Source organism: Bos javanicus, chromosome 2 (assembly GCF_032452875.1).
Source record: "Bos javanicus breed banteng chromosome 2, ARS-OSU_banteng_1.0, whole genome shotgun sequence".
NCBI lineage: Eukaryota > Metazoa > Chordata > Mammalia > Artiodactyla > Bovidae > Bos > Bos javanicus.
The window spans coordinates 88,853,649-88,861,691 of NC_083869.1; the positions used below are offsets into that span (position 1 = coordinate 88,853,649).

At 39.7% G+C, this 8,043-nt stretch overlaps 1 long non-coding RNA gene across 1 annotated transcript; it reads left to right on the forward strand.

The window, feature by feature from the left end:
• Positions 1–304: 304 nt before the first annotated feature.
• On the forward strand, positions 305–7,806 carry LOC133235689 (uncharacterized). Its single transcript, XR_009732626.1, has 3 exons — positions 305–357; positions 5,838–5,995; positions 7,477–7,806. It is a non-coding gene; the product is annotated as an uncharacterized LOC133235689 (long non-coding RNA).
• Positions 7,807–8,043: the final 237 nt, after the last annotated feature.

Below are 8,043 nucleotides of genomic sequence, written 5' to 3' on the forward strand. Positions count from 1 at the left end.
AAAAACTATGTCCAATTGGATTCTTTTATGACAGTCCTTTGTAAGCTACCCAAGAAGCCTTCTGTTTTCACACCTAGCTTTTAATTTACCTGTTCATCTCTTACAGCATTACATCATCTTTTTCCAGGGCATCAACATTGGGTAGCAATAGCCATCCAATCTCATTGCCCTTAAGGTTACCATTTCCCCATATACTTCTCAACTGCCTGTTATGTCATACCAGCTAGTGAACTACACCCAACTATTACATCATCCCCGGTTCACCTCTGACGAGAATGTTAACCATGGATTGTCACCTTGGGCCAGAGATTATACTTACTTGTCCCACCTCAGTGATGAGGACCTCATTGCCAATAAGTAGGTGCATGATCTAGCTTCAAACTCTCATCTTATCACCCTTTCTCCAACCACTCTTCATATCACAGCTGTCTTGATAGGGTTACCTCTGCAGGAGAAATGGAGGCTATACAGAAAAGGAGCAAATCAATTTGGAAAAATTATAGCTAATGCTCCTATTCTTGGGTGGGTGGCATATTCTCTATTGTTTATTTTATTATCTGGTAATTAACATACACTTACTTATAATCTTTGGGTATATCTAACAGCAGTTTTTAATGATAAGAAGGCAAAAAATAAACCAATTATTGTTTATATTGCATAGCATCTTCTGCTACCATAATTTTAAAAATTATGAAAAAATATTACTGCATTTAAATTTTTTCTTTTAGTCTTCCAAATACTTTAAAACAGTATATGTGTTATTTCGTTGTTGTTCAGAGTATACATGGTCAGTGGGAATTAACCAAGCATAATGGTAGTTCATTATCTTTGTCACTCTTTAATGCAATCTTGATTAATTTTGAATAGAAAAATGACTTAACCTTTAATACTATTGTCTGCCTAGCTTTTTACCAATTAATATTTTTAAATCTCTGTTTTGAGGTACAAATAGAAATTAATATGTCTCTATAAGAAGTCGTGATTTTAACAGGGTTTCGACGTAATTCTAAATGTAATAAAGGATAGTTTCCTGGGCTAAGTTTTAAAAAACTGTCTGTACTGATCTTGCTTCACTAAGTTTCACCTTCCCATAAACTTTGTTTCAATGTTATTGTAATGATTCTCAATTCTTTGCCTGATGCAGTCCTTAAATACTGATAAGATTTTTCATGGACCAAAGTTATCAACAAAAACCTTGGATGACTGTCTTTTGTTGTTTAGGCAGGGGAGTAGGTACTTGTGTCTATGCTTTGTAAAAATATAAAGTTTGCTGTTCTGTGGACAATAAATAAGAAAGAAGAATTCAGGGAAATAAAGAGGGAAGCCATAGAGGACACTTGACCAAAGTCAAAGCAAAAAGCAGTTAAGTGTCTAAATTCAGACAGTGACAATGACATGACAGTGATAATAAAAAGATTGAAACCAAGAAACCATTTGGACATATACTTCCCTATACTAGGGAAGTACACGTGATCAATTTGATACAGAGATAAAGGCTAAGGACAAGTCAAAAGTGATTCAAAGCTTCTAGTCAGGTGGACTGGATGGAGATGTTGCCATCAACACATAGTGATTAATGAGGAATTGACAGGTTTGGCAAAGAAAAGATTAGCTCGAGTTTTAGCCATGTTGATTATGAGAAGTTCACCTGGCACAGAGGAAGAACCAACAAGAATTTTCAAGCAAGGACATTTGCCAAAGGAATACTTTGTAAGATTTGTTAACTCTCTTAGAAGTTTTTCTCTGCCATTACTTCAGTTATGCCTTTCTTATTTCCCTAGAGGAAACCAGACAGATCTCTTAGATATGTAGGAAGGGAGAAAAGACAGCTATACAGATAGTCTGAGCTAGAAGCAGCACTAAGCCAATCCTAGTATCATGTACAGGTCCATGGAACTCTAATGCGGGCTGATTTTTTCCATATTATTTTAAATTTTATTCTTTTTAAAATCATACCACAAAATATTTTCAAAGTTATGAAATGTATAAGTTTTCACGTTTGCATCATACAGCTCATGCTAAAAAATGCATGATTGTGTACAAAAAACCATACAACCCATAATTTCCTGTTGAGCCAATACAGAAATAATCAATATATAACAGCAGACGTATCAACTATCAATATATAGCATTACACCAACCAGTCCTTTTATAAATGGAATATGTAAACCATTAGCAGCAGGCCAACTTGGGTGTTTTTTTTTTTTTTTTAAGTTGAGTTTAGCTTACCTTTAAAAAGATTTGCATTGGGAGAAAGGTAAACATTTCTCAAATATAACACTACTTAATTCAACACAAGCCATTAGGAATGGGAGGTTTTCCTGTTACTTTATATTTCAGTAACACATTAAAAAATAAAGGTTTCAGTTAAGCTATTTCTCTGAAATTTTCATAGTCTAGCGAAGTTTATTAATGTGTCTTTGTGTTTAATAAAAATGTGACTGAATGCTATTGCCTCCTCAAAGCTGTTCTCACCTCTGGGATTAGGTTTCTTGGCATCTAGTTTCAGGTGATGCTGTTCACTTTGATAGCTATCCCTGCAATTTTGTTATGATGCCACAAGATGGTGATAAAAATATTGTGATCGAACTGTAGAGGCTGGGCCCCAAAGATGCAAGATGGGGAGGAAATTAATTAATGGGCATCCTCTCCACCAATGATTTTAACTTTTATAGTCTGCTGCTGCTAAGTTACTTCAGTAGTGTCCGACTCTGTGTGACCCCATAGACATCAGCCCACCAGACTCTCCTGCCCCTGGGATTCTCCAGGCAAGAACACTGGAGTGGGTTGCCATTGCCTTCTCCAAACTTTTATAGTCACGACAGTACAAATACATTGTTGTGGGCAAGTTGTAAGTGGATGAAGTTTGTCTTCTGAACCTTCAACTTTCCCATTCAAACCCTTACCACCCTAGGTACTTCTTCCATTTCCTGGCCCATCTATCAGTACCTGTCTCTGTTCCTTCAACAATAACTGTCTAGTTGTTAGGTGTAAGATTTTTTTATTTAATAAAATATTATTTCTGCTTTCCTCATATCAGTCTGTAAGATAGGTATTATTATTACCTTTTCACTGAAGATAACAATGAGGGAAAACTGAGGATCCATAAGATTAAATTACTTGCCCAAGATAGCCCAAAGCACTGGAAACTTTATTAAAATTGGAATTTTTTTTTACTGAGGCATAATTGACATATAATATTATATCAGTTTCAGGTATATGATATAATGACTTGATATTTGTATATACTGCAAAATGATCACAATAATAAACCTAATTAACATCCATCACCAAACATAGAAAAAATTTTTTCTTGTGATGAGAACTTTTAAGATCTACTCCCTCAGCAACTTTTAAATATGCAATACGGTATGATTAACTATAGTCACCATGCTATACACTGTATTCCTAGGACGTATTTACCTTATAACTGGAAATTTGTACCTTTTGACCTCTTTTATCCATTTCACCACTGCCAACTCTCCATCTTTAAGAACCACCAAACTGTTCTCAAAATATATCTATGAGACAGTATTTCTCCCTCTGTCTTATTTCACTTAGCATAATGCCCTTAAGCTCCATTCATGGTGTGACAAATGACAGGATTTCCCTCCTTTTTACGGCTGAATTACATTCTATTGTGTATATACTGCTTTTTCCTATCCTTTCATTCATCTGTGGACATTTAGGTTGTTTCCATGTGCTGATTATCAGAAATAGTGCTGCAATGAACATGAGGGGGCACATATCTTTTCACACAAAATTTCAAATTTTCTTTTCTTCAAATAAATATCCAAAAGTGTTATGCTGGGTCATATGATAGTTCTTTTTCTCCATGTTTTGAGAGACCTCCATGCTCTAAGACACTGGAAATTTTAAAGCCAGGTCTAATCCTCAAAATTCAGCTATCATAATATGCTGACCTCATATGTTACCTGCTTGGGTTCTCTCAAGGTCTTTAGTTAAAGGACTTCTTTTGAAAAAAAATCAGGTTTTTGGTTTGGAAGAGTTTGAGGGAACTAAGAGTTCTCAGAGGATGTAGATTCTCCTATTAAACAAACAGAAAACATGTTTGCTTACATTATTCAATTCAAAACAATGATCTGGGGTTCCCATGTGCTAGACACTGTGCTCAGTGTTATAGAAAAAAACAAAGATAAGTGAAATCAAGTTTTACTTCCCAAGAAGTTCCAGTGCTAAGTCGCTTCAGTCATGCCCAACTCTGTGTGACCCTCTGGGCTGCAGCCTGTCAGGCTCCTCTGTCCATGGGATTCTCCAGGCAAGAACACTGGAGTGTGTTGCCATGCCTTCCTCCAGGGGATCTTCCTAACTCAGGGACTGAACCCATGTCTCTACCTGCATTGGTAGGTGGACTCTTTACCACTATTTCTCTCCATTTTGGTCTACCAAACATCACTGGATGGCATGTTATCCTAACAGAAGAATTAGGTTTAATGAAAGTAGCAACAACCTGAGTTGTAGAGTAATACATAGCACAGGACTTATTAGGACCTATTCCAAATCGATACATTTAACAAGGACTATGCAATGGCACACCACTCCAGTACTCTTGCCTGGAAAATCCCATGGATGGAGGAGCCTGGTAGGCCGCAGTCCATGGGGTCGCTAGGAGTCGGACACGACTTCACTTTCACTTTCACTTTTCATGCATTGGAGAAGGAAATGGCAACCCACTCCAGTGTTCTTGCCTGGAGAATCCCAGGGACGGGGGAGCCTGGTGGGCTGCCATCTATGGGGTCGCACAGAGTCGGACACAACTGAAGCGACTTAGCAGCAGCAGCAGCATACATCAAGGAATGCCTTGAAGGGCAGAGGAAAAGCATGAGTTGGTAGGAGAGACCATTAGAGTTTTATGGATAACTCATATGTTATAGTGGACATTTAAAAAAATTTATCTTCATCCCTTCCTTGAAGAATCTACCCCTTTCATACATGGTGAGACCCCAATGGAGCTATTAATCACAACACAGCCCTGCCCCTATTGGCCATAAGAATAGGCACATGACTCCTCAAATCATCCAATCATGTTCTTCAAGGCATTGTGATAGGTCCAGAGATGTGCCTGTGTTCCAAGTAGAGCCAATCAGAATCCATGTGGGGCATTGATACATGGAAGTAGAAGCTATTTTGTTTACACTGTGATTTCTAACCACAGACCAAAACTGCCCACAATATGGAACGAGTGTACAAGTGGAATAAAGCCAGGCAGAGACAAACAGTGCCAAAACTTGGAGAGTAACAGGACCCTGATGACATCATTTGAACTCTTGGATATATTTCTTAAACTTTCAGTCGTATGAAACACACACAGACATAAGCAAAACATTTTGTATGTACTCATTTTTTCAGGGTTTGTTTGTTTGATGTAGCTGCAAGTTCAAGAAGCAGCATGAGTAGTTAGGTTGAAAGTATAAGAAGTTAGATTGAGTATCTGTTGCTTGGACCCAAGAGTCCTAACTTAAAAAAGAAAAAGAAAATCTATACTATCCTTAAACCCTGTAGTTAGTGGAGCTGCAGCCTTTAATCTCTTGAGAGTTACGTGGTGCAAAGTAGAGAGCCTGGTACATCTGCTCCGCTTTTCATTTGCTGTTCCCAGAAGTACAGCTCTCTTGAATACCAGTTCACTGTGTTTCCAGGTCTCTTCCAAAAAGATCTGGTGCAATCCCTGCCAGTCTCCTTCAATATCAAGGATGTTACTGAAAGCAGCATCTTGATCCTACGCAACCAAGGCAGCCTTCTCCTCCCTATTAGCAATTTGAACGATTTGCCATCAGGTCTTGGGACTTGACCCTTTTTCTTTGTCTGACTCCCTGCAGATGCTGAGCAATGAATTGAGATCACTGATCTAAGGTTTCTACCTCCACAAACAGAAATATCTTAGCTCATTCCTCCTTGTGATGAGTAAATAGACTTCCAACTATGAACAATCTGAAAATAAGCATTTTATGGGCCCTCTCGGATCATTGTTAAATTGGTAAGTCATTAATCAATTTAAATTACCTGGCAGGATGGGAGGGTGAGGTCTGGAAATCATCATCATGGCTGATAGGCAGTGTGTGGTGCACTGGTCTGGAATTCGGCTACTGAAAACACATGGAAAAAGTAGCTGAGGTTTCAGCCTCACAAGCTCTGATAATTTACCACTAAAAATAAACATGTGCTCAAGAGACAACTACTATGTAAATACTCCCAGAAAGATTTTTCAGCATCTGCATACAGAAGCTGCCATCCAATAGACAGGGAAGCTGGGGGCACAGCACACAAAGAATGCTTTATCTTTGGTAAGGGGGTGGGGGAGCCAGCATCTGCTGAGTTTGAAGGAAAGGCAGGACAAAGAGTCACTTCTCTTGTTCGGGCAGGGAAATGAAACGTGATTCATTGTTCTGTCTTAAGCAGCGCACGTTTACTGTTCCACAACCATGCTGAATACTGGAGTTTGCTTTTCCGTGTTAGAAGTATACTAGTCCTTAATGTTGGTGTCAGGCTACAAATACTTCTTGGGAAGCTAAGACATCAACACACCTCATTCTCACTGAGTGTGCCATGTACAGCATATTACCTGGCACTTAGTGGGTGCTTAATAGTTTGTATTTTCCCATTAATAATGTCTAGTGCCCTGCCATACTCAGTCGTGTCTAACTCTTTGCGACCCCATGGACTGCAGACCGTCAGGCTTCCTTGTCCACTGAATTTTCCAGGCAAAGATACTGGGGTGGGTTACCATTCCCTTCTCCTCGGGATCTTGGACTTTCCTGGTGACTGAGAAGGTAGAGAATCTGCCTGCAATGTGGAAGACCTGGGTTTAATCCTTGGGTGGGAAGATCCCCTGGAGAAGGGAACTGCTACTCACTCCAGGATACTGGCCTGGAGAATCCCATGGACAAAGGAGCCTGGCAGGCTACAGTCCATGGACTCGCAGAGTCGGACATGACTGAAAGACTTTTACTTTTTCTCCTTGGGATCTTACCAGCCCAGGGATCTATCCCTCATCTCTTGCATCTCCTGCATTGGCATGCAGATTATTTACCACTGCGCCATCTGGGAAGCCATTTTTCCATTAATAATGTCTACCGAAGGTAACTATGATTTGTGAAAATCAAAACATTTTAGGCTGCTAAATTAGAACACAAATACTGTAAAATCAAAGGACTCTTTCCTTTACCACAGGATCATTTTAACTGAAAGTTCCCTCTCTTGGGGGTACATTTAAAATGCACAATTTACATCCAACTTTTCCATGATACTTTGAGATAAGAAACAGGGCATATATTTGTGTGTACCATTTTGCCTCCATCCCGTTTTGTAAAGGAAGGGCTAAAGGAAGAACTGGCTGAAAGAACACTGTTTTGTGAAACAGAAAGCTGAAAACTTAAAAAGCTTCTAACTTAAAATTAAGCTTGGGGATTATCTGAGGTCTTCAAATATTCATACAAACTGTATTCTTCATTATAACAGGTCATGGGAGAGACTGTGTGATGCTTAAGGATTTTATCGCACAGTGTTGTGACAGGAAAACCTCCAGAATCATCAATTTACGGGTTTATGGGGTTTGAATATGAATTCTTGCCACAGATCACAGACTCACCTTGATGAGGAGTTGCTTTGGCTGAGCTATGCGAGACATGGAGACCCCTGCCAAGATAAGGAGGGCTGGGGAGCCATATGTGGAAGGGAAAGAACATGTGCTACTTGATATTCTGCCTTCCTGGTTTGTCTGGAAGTCTAGAAGCCTAAACCTGCCACCCCCAAAGTAGATCAGCCTTCCTAGCCTCCCAGTTGAGCCCAGTTCCTCACCAGCCCACCCCAGCCCTCAGATCAGATCAGTCGCTCAGTCGTGTCCTACTCTTTGCGACCCCATGAATCGCAGCACGCCAGGCCTCCCTGTCCATCACCAACTCCCGGAGTTCACTCAGACTCACGTCCATCGAGTCAGTGATGCCATCCAGCCATCTCATCCTCTGTCGTCCCCTTCTCCTCTTGCCCCCAATCCCTCCCAGCATCAGAGTCTTTTCCAGTGAGTCA